General features: G+C 38.0%; 1 protein-coding gene and 1 pseudogene across 6 annotated transcripts in view; one reads left to right on the top strand and one right to left on the bottom strand.

Annotated features, from left to right (window-relative positions):
- The window catches only part of LRBA (LPS responsive beige-like anchor protein), a 779,818-nt gene that overhangs the window by 48,426 nt on the left and 713,242 nt on the right, over nucleotides 1-18,150 (top strand). The gene's annotated exons all lie outside the window — the stretch shown is intronic.
- LOC132676038 (translation machinery-associated protein 7-like) lies at nucleotides 3,226-3,407 on the bottom strand (annotated as a pseudogene).

The raw sequence follows: 18,150 nt of genomic DNA, 5'->3' as shown, positions 1-18,150 counted from the left end.
AGTTGTACCTTGAAAAACACAGGAACAAAACTGTAATCTATTTTCTTCAAATGAGTTATACGTTTTGAACTTACATTTCAAAAACAATACACATAATAAATTTGTAAGAAAAACTGGAAAATTATAACAGAATTTTGGCAAAGCCAATGAATCTCATCTTACAATTGTACACAAATACATATATTTGTGTACTCCTATTCTAATTTGTTTTGACATTAAAACTAAGAGTAGACCTAATTGGTGTATCATAGTTTAAGCCAAGATTGAAAAAAAATGGGTATTTATTCACATTGCTTTCACTTTTTAAAAAAGACAATAATTTAGAGAAGAGTGCAGATGGATTTTTTGTATCAGTATAAAAATTCAAAAAATTGCTTATCTCTTTACCTTAATTTCTTTTTCTTATTTAAAAATTTTTTTAAATGTTTTTTTTTAATGTTTATTTTTGAGAGAGACGGAGTGTGAGTGGTGGAAGGGCAGAGAGAGAGAGAGAGAGAGAGAGAGAGAGAGAGAGAGAGAGAGGGAGACACAGAATCAGAAGCAGGCTCCAGGCTCTGAGCTGTCAGCACAGAGCCTGACACCAGGCTTGAACCCATGAACCTTGAGGTCATGACCCGAGCCAAAGTTGGATGCTTAACCAACTGAGCCACCCAGGCACCCCTCTTATTTTATATTTTTATATTAGATTAGTATTTAGTAGTCCATATATAATTTATGGATTAATATGTCTGTGGGCTGATTGCTTAATTTTTTACTGATAAGAGTGTGTAATCTGAGGTTTAGAGGTCATTAATCCAGATTATTGTCTGATGTTTCAGGGGGAAATTTGAACTCTGCATCACTATTGAAGTGTTTTTGCTTGGAGGGCCGCTATTCCGTTAGGTCATGTAGAATTTGAGCACACAGTGATGCTATATTCAAAGTAATTTACATGTTGCTCCAAATTTGTCAAGCTTATTCAAATATTTTTCTGCCTCAATCTCTTTCTATTCTCCTCTTCTGGGCCTCCAATGACATGTATGTTAGACTTTTGATACTTCCATATGTCCCTGAGATTATTATTTTCTTTCCAGTCTTTCTCTGTTCTTCAGATTGGATATAATTTATGTTTATTTACCTTCATAATTACTGATTATGTTCTCTGTCGTCTCTATTCTAATAATGAGCCTGTCCAGGCTTAGTGTATTTTTCAATATATCTTTTACTTACATAGTTTCTGTACTGAGAATCTCTATCTTTCCCCTTATTTCATGTTTCTTTACCTTTACCTCCTGAAGCTTAGTTATAATAGCTGCTTTAAAATCTTTGATAACTTCTGCATCTGAGTAATCTACTTGTAACATGTTGTCATTTTTATTGAAGTTCATCACGTTTTCCTGACTCTTGTAGTTTTGGTTTCTGTCCTAGATTTTGTGAATGTTATCATGTTATCTTGTTAGACCCTGATCTCTGTTACATTCTTTGGAGAAAGGTGTTTTTTTTCTTTTTTTTTTTTTTTTAGCAGGTTATCAATTTGGTTAGGGTCAGACCACAAGTTCAGTATTGCTTTCTGTGTGTGGTGGTTAGCTTCCCCCCCGCCCTTTTTTTTTTTTTTTTTTAATTAAATTGAAGTATTGCTGACGTACAATACTATATTAGTTTTGGGTATACATTATAGTGATTTGATATTTATATACATTATGAAGTACTCACCATGAAAAGTCTAGTTATCATTTGTCACCATATGAAGTTGTTAAAGTATTATGGACTATATTTGTTCTGTTGTACTTTATATAAACCCAGTGACTTATTTATTTTATAACTGGAACTTTGTACCTCTTAATCCCCTTAACTTATTTTGCTGAGTCCATATTCCTTCCCTTCTGGCAACCTCCAGTTTGTTCTTTGTATTTAGATTCTGTTTCTATTTTGTTTTATTTATTCATTTGTTTTTTAGATTTCATACAGTGAAATCATACAGTATTTGTCTTTTTCTGTGTGAGTTATTTCACTTAGCATAATACCCTCTAGGTCTATCTACGTTATTATAAATGGCAAAAGATTTCATTCTCTTTTATGGCTGAGTAATATTCCAGGGTGCTGTGTGTGTGTGTGTGTGTGTGTGTGTGTGCGCATGCATGTGCGCATGTACGTGTGCACACATGCACTGCATTTCCTTTATCCATTCATCTATTAGTGGATACTTAGATTGCTTCCATATATTGGCTATTAATAATTATGCTGTAGTGAACATAGGGGTGCATTTATCTTTTCAATGTAGTGGTTTTATTTTCTTTGGATCAATAACCAGATGTAGAATTGCTGGATCATATGGTGGTTCTAATTTTAATTAAAAAAAAATTAACTTATTTTTAAATTCTTGTATAATTAATGTACATGTTACATTAGTTTCAGGTGTACTATATAGTGATTTGACAGTTCTATACATTACTTGGTGCTCATCATGATAAATATAGTCTTAATCTCCATCTATTTCACCTGTCACCCCACCTACCTTCCCTCTGGTAACTACCAGTTTGTTCTCTATATTTAAGAGTTTTTTTTTGGTTTGTTTGTTTGTTTTCTTTGTCTTGTTTCTCAGATTCCACATATATGTGAAATCATACGGTATTTGTCTTTCTCTGATTGACTTGTTTCACTTAGTAGTATACTCCTTAGATATGCATGCACATTGTTGCAATTGGCAAGATTTCATTCTTTTTTTATGGCTGAATAATACTCTGTTGCATGTATTAACCACATCTTCTTTATCCATTCATCTATGGATGGAAACGTGGCTTCCGTATTTTGGCTGTTGTCTATTTTTAATTTTTGTTTTGATTGCTTGGTTTATTCATTTATTTAATTTTTACAAAAGTTTATTCTTAAATGTACAACTAAGACAACACTTCATTCTAGCTATAGGTGGCAACAGATGCTATGACAGGGAATCCAGACGTTTAAACAGGAATGGAATTAAAGATCACCAGGGGTGCCTGGGTGGCTCAGTCGGTTGAGCGTCTGACCTTGGCTCAGGTCATGATCTCATGGTCTGTGAGTTCGAGCCCCACATCGGGCTCTGTGCTGACAGCTCGGAGCCTGGAGCCTGCTTCAGATTCTGTGTCTCCCTCTCTCTGACCCTCGCCCATTCATGCTTTGCGTCTCTGTCTCAAAAATAAAAGAAACATTAAAAAAAAATTAAAAAAAAAAAAAAAAAAAAAGATCACCATTGCCTGAGGCCAAGGAACAACTTACTTTTTGCCAGATTTCTTAATTCCACCTGTGGCCAGGCGTCCTTTCCCTACAACCTGTGCTTTTAGCTACTCAAGTTTCTTCTGCTCCTCTTTCTGTTTCTGCTTGAATGCTTTATCTTCCTCTTCTATCTCCTTAGCCTGCTTCTTTGGGTGCTTGAGGGGCTTCTTACCACTTCATGGCTGTATGTGGCTCCTGCTGTCCTTTTCCCACACCCTCCCCCAAACAGGAAGCCTATTTCGGGGCAGCTGGGTGGCTCAGTCGGTTAGGCGTCCGTCTTTTGGTTTTGGTTCAGGTCATGATCTCAGGGTTCATGGATTTGAGCCCCATATCGGGCTCCTTACTGACAGTGTGGAGCTTGCTTGGGATTCTCTCTCCCTCTCTGCCCTTCCCCTGCTCACTCCCTCTGTCTCTCTCTCAAAGTAAATAAATAAAAAACTTAAAAAAAAAAAAAAAAAAAAGGAGTGTCTGGGTGGCTCACTTGGTTGAGCGTCCGACTCTTGGTTTTGGTTCAGGTCATGATCTCATGGTTTGTGAGTTTGAGCCCTGCATTGGGCTTCTCACTGACAATGTGGAGCATGCTTGGGATTCTCTCTCCCTTTCTCTCTTTGCCCGCCCCCCCCCCCCCAAATAAATAAAACCTTAAAAAAATAAATAAAAAAACAAAAATAGGAAGCCTGTTTTTAATTTTTTGAGGAATCATCATGCTATTTTCCATAGTGGCTGCACCAATTTACATTCTCAACAATAGTACACACGATGGTTCCTTTTTCTCCACGTCCTCATCAACAGTTATTATTTTTTGCCTTTTTAAAAAAAGCTTGTTTATTTTTAAGGGAGGGAGGGGCAGAGAGAGAAGGAGAGGGAGAATCCAAAGCAGGCTCTGCCTTGTTAACATGGAGCCTGACCTGGGGCTCGAGGCTTGATCTTGCAAACCACAAGATCATGACCTGAGCTGAAATCAAGTGTTCGATGCTTAACTGACTGAGCCACCCAGGTGCCCCTATTTCTTTTTTATTTTAATTTAATTTAATTTAATTTTTTGAGAGAGTGAGTGAGTGAGCAGGGGAGGGGCAGAGAGAGAGGAAAACAGAGGATTCAAAGTGGGCTCTGTACTGAGAGTGGAGAGCCCAATGTGGGGCTCAAACTCAGGAGCTGTGAAATCATGACCTGAGCTGATGTTGGCTGCACAAACAACTAAGCCACCCAGGCTCTGTATTTTATTTTGTTTATCTTTTAAAGTTTATTTCTTTATTTTGAGAGAGAGAGAGAGAATCCCAAGCAGGCACTGTGCTGTCAGTGCAGAGCCCAACATGGGGCTCAAACTCACGACCAGTGAGATTGTGACCTGAGTCAAAATCAAGAGTTGGATACTCAACTGACTGAGCCACCCAGGTGCCCCCAGGTGGCCCTATTTCTTGTCTTTTTGATACCAGACTTTCTGACTGGTATGAGCTGATATCCTGTTGAGATTTTGATTTTCATTTCCCTGATGATTAGTAATGTTGAGCATCTTTTCATGTGTCTGTTGGCTCTCTGTATGCCTTCTTTGGAAAAAGTCTCTTTAGGTTCTCTGCCCATTTTATTTTATTTTTTTAGTATTTGTTTTGAGATAGAGGCAGAGTACAAGTGGGGGAAGGGCAGAGAGGTAAGGAGACACAGAATCCTAAGCAGGCTCTAGGCTCTGAGCTGTCAGCACAGAGCCCTAAGCGAGGCTCGAACCCACGAACTGCAAGATCATGACCTGAGCCCAAGTTGAATGCTTAACCGACTGAGCCATCAAGGCGCCCCTGCCCATTTTTAAATCAGAATGTTTTCTTTTTATTTTTATTAAAAAAATTTTTTTAATGTTTTTTATTTCTGAGGGAGAGAGGGAGAGACAGAGCTGGAGCAGGGGAGGGGCAGAAAGGGAGGGAGACACAGAATCTGAAGCAGGCTCCAGGCTCTGAGTGTTAGCACAGAGCCTGATATGGGGATCAAACTCACAAAACGCGAGATCATGACCCAAGCCAAAGTCAGATACTTAACCGACTGAGCCAGCCAGGCGCCCCTAGAATGTTTTTTTGGTAATGAGTTGTATGAGTTCTTTAAATATATTTTGGATACTAATCCTTTATCAGTTTTATCATTTGGAAGTATCTTCTATTCCTTAGGTTGCCTTTTTGTTGTGTTGATGGTTTCTTTTGCTGTGCAAAAACATTAGCTTGATGTAGTGTTTTTTATTTATTTTTGGTTTTGTTACCCTTGCCTGAGGAGACAGATCCAAAAAATATTGCTAAGACCAATATCCAAGAGTTTACTAAATGCTTTTGTTTTCCTTTAGGAGAGAGAGCGAGGGAGGAGCAGAGAGGGAGAAAGAATCCCAAGCAGGCTCTGTGCTGTCATTGCAGAGCCTGACATGGTGCTTGAATCCATGAACTGTGACATCATGACCTGAGCAGAAAGTAAGAGTTGGGTGCTTAACTGACTGAGCCACCCAGGTGACTCTAGTCAACACAACTTTTAAAACTACAGCTCAGGCACCTCTCAAACTGCTGCCTCTGTGATGGCTCTTGGAGCAAGTGAGTCTGTGGTGGGCTCTTTAAAAGCAAGAATCCTGCTTTTTTGGTAGCCCTCCTGTTCTTCTGAAATTAAGCCCCAATGACTTTAAAGCTCCTAGAGTTAAGCTCTGCTGATTTTCAAAGCCAGACATTACAAAGCCAGATGAGTCCCTACTCATCTCCTTGACATAAGTGTGTGGGGAGCAGGTGCTCTCTGTAGGGTTTGAACCCTTCCTCAGAGTGTACTTTTGTGCCTTTGATATCCCTTCCACTTGGGGGGGTCCTGTGCTAACATTGTGAGTCCCAGTCAGATTGCATCTCTGCCCACTCTGCCCTTCTTGATGTGGCTTTTTCTTTACATCTTAAGCTGTGGAAGAATTGTTCTGCTAGTCTTCTGGTCATTCTCAGAGTTGCTCTAAATGTAGTTGGAGCCTTAGTGTGTCTTTAGGAGGAGACAAGTTCAGAATCTTTCTACTTTACCTTCTTAATCCTGATTTGGTATGGGTGGTTTTAGTATCATTTCAGTTTTCAAGACCTTTGCCTTGCTTCTTTTGGCCTGTCCTGTGCATGTGCCACTCAACCGTTTGTTTTAGACTGGTTTGGTTAAATTCTCAAAGCTTTTTCTTTGTCCGTTTGGGTCTGTCATATGCCTGGCTCAGGAATGAGTCTGCAACTTATGTGGGATCATGGAGAACTTTTCCTCCCCATGACTCTTCTCTCCCTTTGCAATCTATTGCCGGTTTGTCTGACTTGTAAGACAGGAATTTTATCTGCATTTAGTCCCTTCTATTGCTCTGCTGTGCAGCTCCCTCAAGGCAGAGTCTGGGCTTGTTCTTAAACATTTCTATGGTAAAGAGTAGCCTTTATTGTAGGATTAGTTTAGCCCTACTGCTATGGCTTGCGATCCTTTTGGAGGAGCATGTGCTCAAAGCCTTAGATGTTGAAGATCTTTCTACTTGGGGCACAATTCAAACTTCTCTCAGCTCTATGTGATCTGTGAGAATTTTTCAACTGATAGCTTCTCAGTAGTTGTTCCTTTGGTGCTATCCTGAGTCTTACCCTATGCCTGTGAAGTTTGGTGCTCATCCAAATACTCCAGGGGACCACTATTTAGATTCATGGAACAATTTCTCTGGTAACTTCCCTTGGTACTCTGCTCCTTGAAATCCAGCCACCTCAGTCTCCCTGAAATCGCATCTGTGTTTACTCAGCTCATGAGTCTTGTTTTTTCAATTCAGCGAGACTGCCATCTTTTAATTCTTTGAGATGGCTGTGCTCTGCTGCGGTTCTCCTTCTCTCTATAGTAGTTTAAAAAGTACCTCTAGGCACAAAGTTGAAGGCAGTCCTAACACATTTATTTCCCTTCTCACAGGGATCTCACTCCAGTTTTTTCTATTGTCCAGTGTTTGAAAATAGTTGCTTTGTCTATTTTGTTTAGTTTTTCAATTGTTTATGGTGAGGGGTTAAATACAGTATGTTACTGTGGGAGTGGGAGTGGAAGATGTGTTATCCAGTTATTTTTTAATGAAACAGTACATTGAACAAATTTTTGCTGCATAACAATGCAAAATTTGGAGGCTTAAAACAATACATGATATTGATATCTCATACTAGTATAGAATCTCAAAAAGTCCAGAATCTCATCATCTAAGTTCGAGTCCAAGTACGGGTAAGACTCCTTAGGTAAGCTTCCTTTAGTAAGCTCTTTATGGACTGTTCCTCTAGTTCTTTATATTTTATTTTTTTTAAGTTAAAGTTTATTTTTAAAAATAATCTCTGTACCCCTCGTGGGGTTCAAACTCATGACTTCGAGATCAAGAGTCACATGCTCTTCCTACTGAGCCGGCCAGGTGCCCTTCTAGCTCTTTAGATGTGTAAGACTAGAGACAACTTATCTGCCCCCTACTCCAATATATAATGGTGTAGTAGCATTGGTCCCTAGCAGAATAACTGCTAGACATGTTCTTCTTTAAAAAGGGTGGAACACACAAGGAACTCACTTGTCTATAGTAGGTCTGAAATCCTGCTGGGAAAATGTTGAAAGTTCCTTGGTTTGGTTTCTCACTGGGAATAATTTTCCATGGCTCTTGGTTTGTCCTCTAAGTTCTTTCTTCTGCCATCTGAATCATGTTCCCTTTTCTAGAAAGATGGCGTATCTTTACAGCTGACCAGAAGTCTCAGCTTACTTCCTGCCAGTAGAAATCTGGGGATCCAAAGGCCTTTCTTCATCTGTCCTGTCTCTAGTTTTCTTAATCCAACCTGGCAGTGTTTCAATACATATGCCTTTTAAAAATAACTTTGTGGGTTTTTCTCGTTAATTTTCTTGAGGTTCACTTTTCACTAGACAAAAGCTTCACTTACAAATACCTTCAGGATTTGTTGAAGAGATTTTACAGTACATAATTCTAGGAGCTGGTTTACCAGTATCTGTAAGGCTGTCTTTGTGCGTAATTCTGGAGTTTGAGGTTCATGAGGCAAATGGTCAGAAGAGAAGATGGATGTAAAGTACAGGAAAGCAAGAATAAGCTGGAGCCCACAAGTACAAGTTGGCATCCACAAGGACAGACTAAAACCTGTGTCAGGACTTGCTTGTTGTTTCTGACCTTGATGATGAGTGTCCTGTGGGAGATGGGTGTCTTTGTCATGATACATAATACATATATCTGGCCTAGAATTATGAGAAGATGAAAGAAAATATAGGAGTAGGTAGGGCAGTGGTGCTACATAAAGTGCTGTAAATATTTTGGCTTATTAGGTTAGAATTTTAGAAGTTCAGTTGCTGGGGGTGCCTGGGTGGTTCAGTTGGTTAAGCGTCCGACTCTTAGTTTCAATTTAGGTCATGATCTCACGGTTTGGAGATTTGCACACTCTCTTTCCTCTACCCCTCTTAAGATGCATAAAAAAACTTAAAAAAAAATAAGTTCAGTTGCTGGATCAAGTGGTATAAATGTTTCATTAAGGCTTCAGAGGCTTTTCTAGCTATGCTTCTATTAATACATATGCTCATGTTGGAATAACAGGTTTATTGTACCATTGCATGCATACATTTATTCAAATTTCTTTTTTTTTTAAGTTTATTTATTTTGAGAGAGACAGAGAGAGGGAGAGAGAAAGAGTGAGCAGTGGAGGGCCAGAGAGAGAGGGAGAGAGAGGATCCTAAGCAGAGCTGTGAGATCATGACTTGAGCAGAAATCAAGAGTCAGATGCTTAATCGACTGAGCTGCCCAGGCGCCCCTTAAATTTATCTTCTTTTGATCATCCATTACATTCAAGTAGATGCAGAGAATACAAAAGTGTCATCAGCTTTTTCAGGTTGGTACTGAAGACCCTAACAATTTATGCTACTGCCTTACTATGAGGAATAGTGTGTATACTTTTGGTTCTTATGAGGTTTTTTTTTTTTGGTAGTACTTTGCATAGATCTTATTGTTGTCCACAAAACATGAATAATATCTCTAACCAATGAGTGCATCTTATATATGATGAAGTGCATAGTTGCTGCTTGATTATTGTTTGTTGGTAGATTAATTTGGAGTGATCCATTTTTGTATTCTGTTTTTCTAACCTTTTCTTCTTTGCTGATGCTTAAAAGCCTATCTGGTAAATTTTTAATTTAGAGTTATTGAGGATTGATCGAAGCTGTCAAATTTCTGTGTTGACAGGATGAATGTAGTTAGTACTGTCATTTTGGATAATGGACATTTAATTTCAGTTTTAGAGGATTGTATGTGATAACATGTAAGCAAAAGTTCATAATGTTAATATTTTAAGCAATACCCCTTAAACATTTTTTTAAATGTTTGTTTATTTTTGAGAGAGAGACACACACACAGAGTGCGAGCAGGGGAGGGGCAGAGAGAGCGGTAGATACAGAATTCCAAGCAGACTCCAGGCTCTGGGCTGTCAGCACAGAACCCAACAGGGGGCTTGAACTCCCTGTGAGATCATGACCTGGGCCGAAGTTGGACGCATAACCAGCCGAGCCACCCACGTGCCCCTAAACAATAATCCTTTTTATAGTAATTTAAAAATGATAAATACAAGGGCTTTAGTTGATTTCAGTATCTGCTCTTGTATTTAAACATCTTAATTAACAACTTGTGTAACTATATCTAATTCAGTAATGCAAGAGTTTTCCCTCCTCTCCTTTTTATTTTATTTTTTAAGGTTTTATTTATTTGTTTAAACATTTGTTTTAAGTTTACTTATTTATTTGAGAGAGAGAGTGTGTGTGTGAGCAGGGGAGGGGCGGAGAGAGAGAATCCCAAGCAGTCTCAGCACTAATAGTGCAGAGCCCACTGCAGAGCTCAAACTCAGAAACTGTGTGATCATGACCTGAGCTGAAACCAAGAGTCAGACACTTAACTGAGCCACCCCGGCACCCCAGATTTTATTTTTAAGTGATCTCTGCACCCAGTGTGGGGCTTGAACTCATAACCCTGAGATCAAGAGTCCCTTGCTTTACTGACTAAGCCAGCCAGTCACCCACATTTCCTCCCCGCCCTTTCAATAGTTGAAATACACATTTTTAAAATTTATTTAAAAATTTTTTTTAGAGAGTGAGGGAGAAGGTCAGAGGGGGAGAGAGAGAGCAAGAGAGAATATCTTAAGCAGGTTCCACGCTCAGTGCAGAGCCCAACACAGGGCTGGATCCCACAACCCTGTGATCGTAACCTGAGCTGAAATTGACTGCTCAACTGACTGAGCCATCCAGGTGCCCCTCTCCCTTTTAATTTCTAAATACTTCAATGTGTACCTTTAAAAGTTAAAGACTAGTTTTTTAATGTTTTTTTTTTTTAATTAATTTTTTTGAGAGAGATTGAGACAGCACAATTGGGGAAAGGGCAGAGAGAGAGGGGAGACAGAATCCCAAGCCAGCCCTGTGCTGTCACTGCAGAGCCTGATGTGGGGCTTGATCTGAACAGTGAGATCATGATCTGAGTCAAAACCAAGAGTCAGATGCTCAACCTATTGAGCTACTCAGGTGCCCTGATGATGTTTTAAATCAGTAATTTTCTGGGGGCGCCTGGGTGAGTCAGTTGGTTGAACATCTGACTTTTGGTTTTGGCTTAGGTCATAATCTCACAGTTCGTGAGTTTGAGCCCCATGTTGGGTTTAGTGCTGCTGGTGCAGAGCCTGGTTGGGATTCTCTTTCTGCCCCTCTCTCTCTACCCCTCCCCTGCTTGCTCTTTCTTTCTCTTTCTCAAAATAAATAAATAAACTTAAAAAATAAGTCTCTCTTTGTCTCAAAATAAAAAATAAAAATGCAAAAAATTGTTTTCTGCATTCATTAGCTGGAATTTTCTATAATGAAGAACTTTATAAAATCAACAATTTGGTTATTACCTCCAGGAAAAGAGGATAAATGTTTGATCACTGTCTCAGGGCTGTCTCAGCCTGTCTCAGGGCTCCATCCCACGACCCTGGGATCATGACCTGAGCTCAAATCAAGAGTTGGACGCTCAACTGACTGAGCCACCCAAGCACCCCTAAATGCTTAGTTCTTTACACTTGTTTTCCACTTTTCAGAATGATGAATTGTTTTCTTTAAGGAGAATTGAGTAATAGCTTACTTGGCAAAAGATTGACACAAATTTTCATTCAGACATCTTTTTATCTTATGTTTCATCATATAGTTATGAGAATAGAATTATTAGAGGTTTTTACATTATAAAAATTATTAATTTTATATATTTTGCTTCTTTTGAAGTATTAATATAGAACAAAAAGATTAGACTTGATAACAAGATGAATTATACTTTTTTTAAAATTACAGTTTTTGTCCTCCTAAGTTTGCCAGTCTTAACACTATAAGAAGATACTTGATCAAACTATTAATTTACTGAAAGTGAGGCCATGTAATCTGAACCAAAAGAGAACGTGACACTGAAGTGCTACAGTGAGGGAGTATTGCTATTGGATGAAATTTCAGGTAGGAAATAACTGCATTGTTTGGTATCAGGTAGTCAAATTAGTATATTTCAGCTGATTGCTTTTAGAAAATGAATGCTAGCAAAAATTGTTTTATTCTTAAAGTACTTGTTTTTCTTTGAATGGGAAACATTTTCATTTATAAAAATGAAATGTGAGAGGAAATGTATATTTTTAGCGTTTCTTCTGGCTTTTTTTTTTTTGAATAGAAAATTTGTTACCACGTATAAGAAAAGGTTAATTTATATTACTTTCAGAGTTGCCAAATCTATCTAAACATCTGGTTCACTTTGTTAAATGCTGATGTGTCGTTTTATTTTTTCCCCAGTTCCAGAGTTTGCTTCTGTATAACTTTTCTATAGTGTTTATTTTATATTTGTCATGGAGAGCCATTTTTTTTTAGCTGTTACCCTATTATTTGCTGAAGCTATTTGAATACTGACTTAAATATTATTTTTGTTTGTTTAAAGCATTTGCTAAGTTTCTAGGATATATGTACAAAACCTGAAATTTTAAAAGAAAGTTTTATAATCAAGTCTTTAGTAGCCTACCTTTTTAAAGCTATTGCACAGCCTGGTTTTAAACATACTACTTTATTTTTATTTATTTTTTTCACCAGGCAGAGATCATGTTTATTAACACTTGAGGATATCTCTTTCCAGGTTGTGAATATCAGGATCATACTCTCAGTATTTGGATTTAGTTTTTGTTTTTTTCAGGTACTGATAATTTTTTTTAACTTGTTTTATTTTTTATTTTTTAAATAAACATACTACTTTAAATGCACCTGAGATGGTTCTGATTTGTGTCATTTTTTTCCCTTAATTTTTAAAAAATCTTTATTTATTTATTTACTTATTTATTTTTTAACGTTTATTTATTTTTGAGACAGAGAGAGACAGGGCATGAATGGGGGAGGGTCAGAGAGAGAGGGAGACACAGAATTGGAAGCAGGCTCCAGGCTCTGAGCTGTCAGCACAGAGCCTGACGGCGGGGCTCGAACTCACGGACCGTGAGATCATGACCTGAGCTGAAGTCGGATGCTTAACCGACCAAGCCACCCAGGCGCCCCAAAAAATCTTTATTTTTGAGAGAGAGATAGAGTTCAAGTAGGGGAGGGCTGGAGGGAGAGGGAGACACAGAATCTGAAGCAGGCTCCAGGCTCTGAGCTGTCAGCACAGAGCCCTACGTGGGGCTTGAACCCACGAACTGAGAGTTCATGACCTGAGCTGACGTCAGATACTTAACTGACTGAGCTACCCAGGTGCCCCCTGATTTGTTTCATTTTTATAGTATTGATGTTGTATAAGGTACTTGTAAGAGAATCTGTAAATATTTTCTAATTAGTTTCTCAGTAATTATAATGGTACAAAGATATATTATTCCAGCATGATATAAATCTGTTGTTTATCTTCGTCTAATTACATTTATATATTCTTCCCAAGCTGTTTGTGGGCTAGCATTTAATATGTTCATTTGTTTTTTGTAGGGTGTAAATTCTTTCCACTTACCTCCTTGGGCCAATCTAGTAACCCTTGTAAAATGGGAGATGAAATTAGAGCTCCTAATTTTTCAATTGCTATGGCTGTTTGCTAAATAAATTTCAGTTCATATTATGATTAGGAAGAGAATGGTATTTTGTCACATAGTTACTCTAAACTGAAAGCATTCTAGTTCTTTGGCTTGCTTTAATTTTTTTTTTTTTTTTTTTTTTTTTTTAAGTAGGCTCCACACCCAATGTGGGGCTTGAACTCATGACCCGGAGATTGAGAGTTGTATGCTGTACTAACTGAGCCAGCCAGGTGCTCCTGACTTTCTTTAAATATAGATTTTAGTAATACATGACAAACCAGGTATATTTCTAGATTGTCACCTTTGTGCCAAATACTCCCTTTGGAATTATTAGACTTTATCAAATTTGTGTTGTATTGAGTTGGGGCAAGTGAACATAGCCTGGATGAGGTAGAAAGACCCAATTGTTCCGAGATAACATCATAAAGAGGCTCAGACCCCTGCAGAACTCTGATTGGCCTGTCTTAAATCACAGCCCTACCACTGAAAGAGTATATCTGACAGTATATGATATTATGATTGTCTAACCTGTTTCTTATGCCATTCTGTGAAATTGGCAGGACTGTATCCCTACCAGGACTCTCAAGTCAGTTGAGAGTTTCCCCCATAGAACCAGAGTAAGGGGATTATAAAAGCATGCTTGCCGGAGAAAGGTAAAATACATCAACTTTAAGGGTTGTACCAAGTTGAAATAAGTGAGCATATTTCGAAAATGTGCTAAATACCATAGAGCTTTATAACAGTTTTGTTTTGTTTTGAAAGACAGTATCTTGCATGGAATCAGACAAACTTCAGTTTAAGTCTGTCACTTCTTAGGTTCTTGGGCAAGCTGCGTAAACTTTCTGATCTAGTTCCTGTGTCTGGAAAATTTAGGGAATGATAGCATCAACCTCATAGGATTGTTAGAATCTTTGGGAATAATGCATGACATGTAGTTCCTTCTATAGTTTTCCTTCTTAAGAGCTTACAGTCTGATGGAAACCAGAGTTGTGCAAATATCCATCGAGTGATGAATGGATAAAGAAGATGTGGCATGTATCTATTATATACAATGGAATACTACTTGACATTGAAAAAGATTGAAATCTTGCCATTTGCAACCATGTGGATGGAACTAGAGAGTATTTTGCTAAGTGACATAAGTCAGAGAAAAACAGATATCGTATGATTTCACTTATACGTGGAATTTGAGAAACTCAACAGATGAACATAGGGGAAGGGAAGGAAAAATAAGATAAAAACAGAGAGGGAGGCAAACCTTAAGAGACTCTTAAATACAGAGAACAAACGAAGGGTTGCTCGAGGGAAGTGGGTGGGGGGATGGGTTAAATAGGTGATGGGCATTAAGGAGGGTACTTCTCTGGATGGGCACTGGGTGTCATATGTGAGATGAAGCCCTGGGTTTAACGTCTAGCCAAGACTACACTGTATGTTAACTAACTGAATTAAAAAAAATAGTGTACATACTGGTTTATATAAAAAAAAAGATAACTAGCAATAAAGCAATTAAGTGTGAACTGTGCATGCTTTGCAATGTGACAAAGCTATAACAGTTCAGAGTAGGGAAACAGTACGTTGTTTTTGGTTTTATCTGGAAATGTCTGTTTGTAGAGGTGAGAATTGAGCTAAACTTTGAATTTGAGGAAGGGAGAGTAAAGATAAGGAAGTGAGTTTTAAAAATTTTTTTTTTTTTTTAACGTTTATTTATTTTTGAGACAGAGAGAGACAGAGCATGAACGGGGGAGGGGCAGAGAGAGAGGGAGACACAGAATTGGAAACAGGCTCCAGGCTCTGAGCCATCAGCCCAGAGCCTGACGCGGGGCTCGAACTCACGGATTGCGAGATCGTGACCTGAGCCGAAGTCGGACGCTTAACCGACTGAGCCACCCAGGCGCCCCTTTTTTTTAAAAAAAAATTTTTTTTTTAACGTTTATTTATGGAAGTGAGTAAAGCTCCTTGTTATAAGTAGTCTGGACTGGCTTGACTGGTAAGATTCTATGGGAAGAAAATGGGAGGTGTGGCTTTTTGAGATTTTGCGGGGTAAGCCGAGTGATTGGAAATGTTATTTTGTATAGGGGTTATTACATGGCTAAAATGTCTTGAGAAGGTTGATAAGAATTTTGTACTAAATTGGAGTTATTTTTTGGTGAGAAAATTTTTTCATGTACATAATATATTACTGGTTTTAACTCCTTTTCATCCAAACTAAATTAGTCTTTTCTTAAAAATCAATATGTAGTTGATATTTTAATGTTGTAATAGTAGATCTTAAATAACTAGTAGGAGCTAGACGAAGGCTTATGTTTCTATGTTGTTTAGATTTCAAGGCCATGAGCTTGTCTGTGGCCTCAGCCTGGGATTTCTGATGGCAAGATATAGAGTCATTTAAATATTAATTCTCACTAGAGCCATCTCATTTTAACCCCATTCTTTGTACCCTTTGTTTATCCTGATAGAAAACACACAGTAATAGATGTTTTGGTAAATACAGGTTCATTGCCTTTAGTATGCTTTTGGTTGGGAAAACTTGTTAACTGTGTTAAATATTTCACCTTCTAGCACTGTTTACCTTCCTGGTTTTGTGATATGTTAAACTATCTGGAAGAATCCTGATACACCATTTAACCAATTTGAACATTAAGACAAATATCAATGTAAGAGCAAGGAGGAAAGGCTTAGCATGTATGAAAATGAGCTTCAAAAATACCATTTGAATATTTTTGCTTTTAGGGCATTTATTTTGTAAGTGCAGCGGATTGATTAAATTATCCTTCTCTACCCATCGTCCACCACAGTCTCCACTTTGCTTTTCTCTTTCTTTAGGGGTAAAACACTTTACATAATACTGAGACTAAAAAGAAAATGAAGATGGATCGTGTATGAAAGATCATCTTTATTGATACCAACGTGTTAGTTGGTTATAGTATCTGAGCCAGTATTAGGTTATCTTTGGGATGGTATTTTTTCCAGGATTTTCCGGGCTATCAAATATAATGACCATTTTTTGGGTCTTTGTTTAATATTTTATATGGATGATAGATTAATAGTTCAAAAATAAAAATGAATATGATGATATCTCTCTCCCACCTCTTTTTTCCTGCCAAATAATCTCCCCCTAAATGAATTTAGTCACTGCTAAAGAAAACCTGAAAAGTAACTATTATTGGCACCTCACACATCTTTTCCAAATTTTGTTTGGGTCTTTATGAACAAATGTAACATACTTACATGTTTTTCCTCTTAAAAAAAAAACACCTTTATATATTTATTTATTTTAAAGAGTGTGGGTGGAGGAGAGGGGCGGGGGGGGGGAGAGAGAGAGAGAGAGAGAGAAAGAGAGAGAGAGAGAAAGAGAGAGAGAGAATCTCAAGCGGGCTCCTTGCTTAGTGAAGAGCCTGACATGGGGCGTGATTCCACAACCCTGGGGATCAAGAGTTGGATGCTCAACCAACTGAGCCACCCAGGTGCCTTTCCTCTTTTTAAACGTATATTTTTTTTTCTTTTTTTAAAATAGAAAAAAATGTTTTGTTTATTTTTGAGAGAGAGAGAGAGAGAGAGAGAGAGAATGAATGGGGCAGGGGCAGAGGGAGAGGGAGACACAGATTCTGAGGCAGGCTCCAGGGTCTGAGCTGTCAGCACAGAGCCTGACATGGGGCTTGAACTAGTGAACCACGAGATCATGACCTGAGCCGAAGTCGGACGCTTAACAGACTGAGCTACCCAGGCGCCCCCTTAAACATGTATTTTCAAGGAAAAGCTTCTTGACATTGGTCTCAGCCATGGCATTTTGGATCTAATACCAAAAGCACAGGCAAAACAAGAAAAAATAAACAAGTGGGACTAGTACATCAATGGGTAGAATGGACATTTTAACAATTTTAATTCTTCCAAGCAGTTAACTTGGAATATCTTTCCATTCATTTGCGTCTTCGATTTCCTTTATCAGTGTTTTATGTTTTTCATTGTATAGATCTTTTACTATCTTGGTTAAATTTGTTCTTAAAGTATTTTATACTTTTTCTTGCTATTACAAATGAAAATTGTTTATTTTATGTCTTTATCAGATAGCTTGTTGTCACTGTATAGAAATGCAACTTTTTTTTTGAATGTTGATTTCGTATCTTGCAACTTTAACAAATCCATTTATTAGTTTTAACAGTTTTTGGTGGAGTGTATAGAATTTTGTAAAGGATCATATCATCTGAAAACAGATTAGTTTTTCCTTTCCACTTTGGATGCCTTCTATTTCTATTTCTATTTCTGTATTTGCCTAATTGTTCTGGCTAGTCCTTCCAATACTATTTTTTTTTAAAGTGGCCAGAGTTGACACTCTTGTCTTACTCCTGATCTTAGAGGAAAAGCTTTTAGCTTTTCACTATCAGTCAGAATAGATCATTGAATGAAGCTTTGAAAACCAGGGGAGCTCTGGAACCAGGTGCTGGAACTGAGGAGTTGATGCCACCAGAATATTCTTTCTCCATTCATGGTGCAGATGAATTTCTCTGTATACATGGCAGGAAAGATGTCTACTGAAAGCTGCCAATTTAAGTAACTTTCCAGCTTTTGACCCCAAAGTACAAAAGCCCTTCCTTTCTACCTCCCAATTAAAAAAAAAAATCTTGGTAATGATTTTGATTGGCTTGAATTAGGTCACGTTTTCACTCCTGGATTTATCATTGTGACCAGGAGAATGGCAAACTTGTATGTGTCCTCTCTATGGCCTAGGTGTGAGGTACTGTGACCTCATTGCCAGGAGAATGCAATGAAGTGGATGGGGGAATGAAAGGAAAAGTGAGTGCAATACAGGCACAAACAACATGTATCTCTTATAGTAGATGTTTGTTTAGGTTTCCAGTTTATTCCTCTATTGTTAATA

Source organism: Panthera onca, chromosome B1 (genome assembly GCF_046562875.1).
Source record: "Panthera onca isolate mPanOnc1 chromosome B1, mPanOnc1 haplotype 2, whole genome shotgun sequence".
In the NCBI taxonomy this organism is placed as follows: Eukaryota; Metazoa; Chordata; class Mammalia; order Carnivora; family Felidae; genus Panthera; species Panthera onca.
The sequence above is the reverse complement of the archived record's forward strand: the minus strand, read 5'-3'. Positions and strand labels throughout refer to the sequence as shown.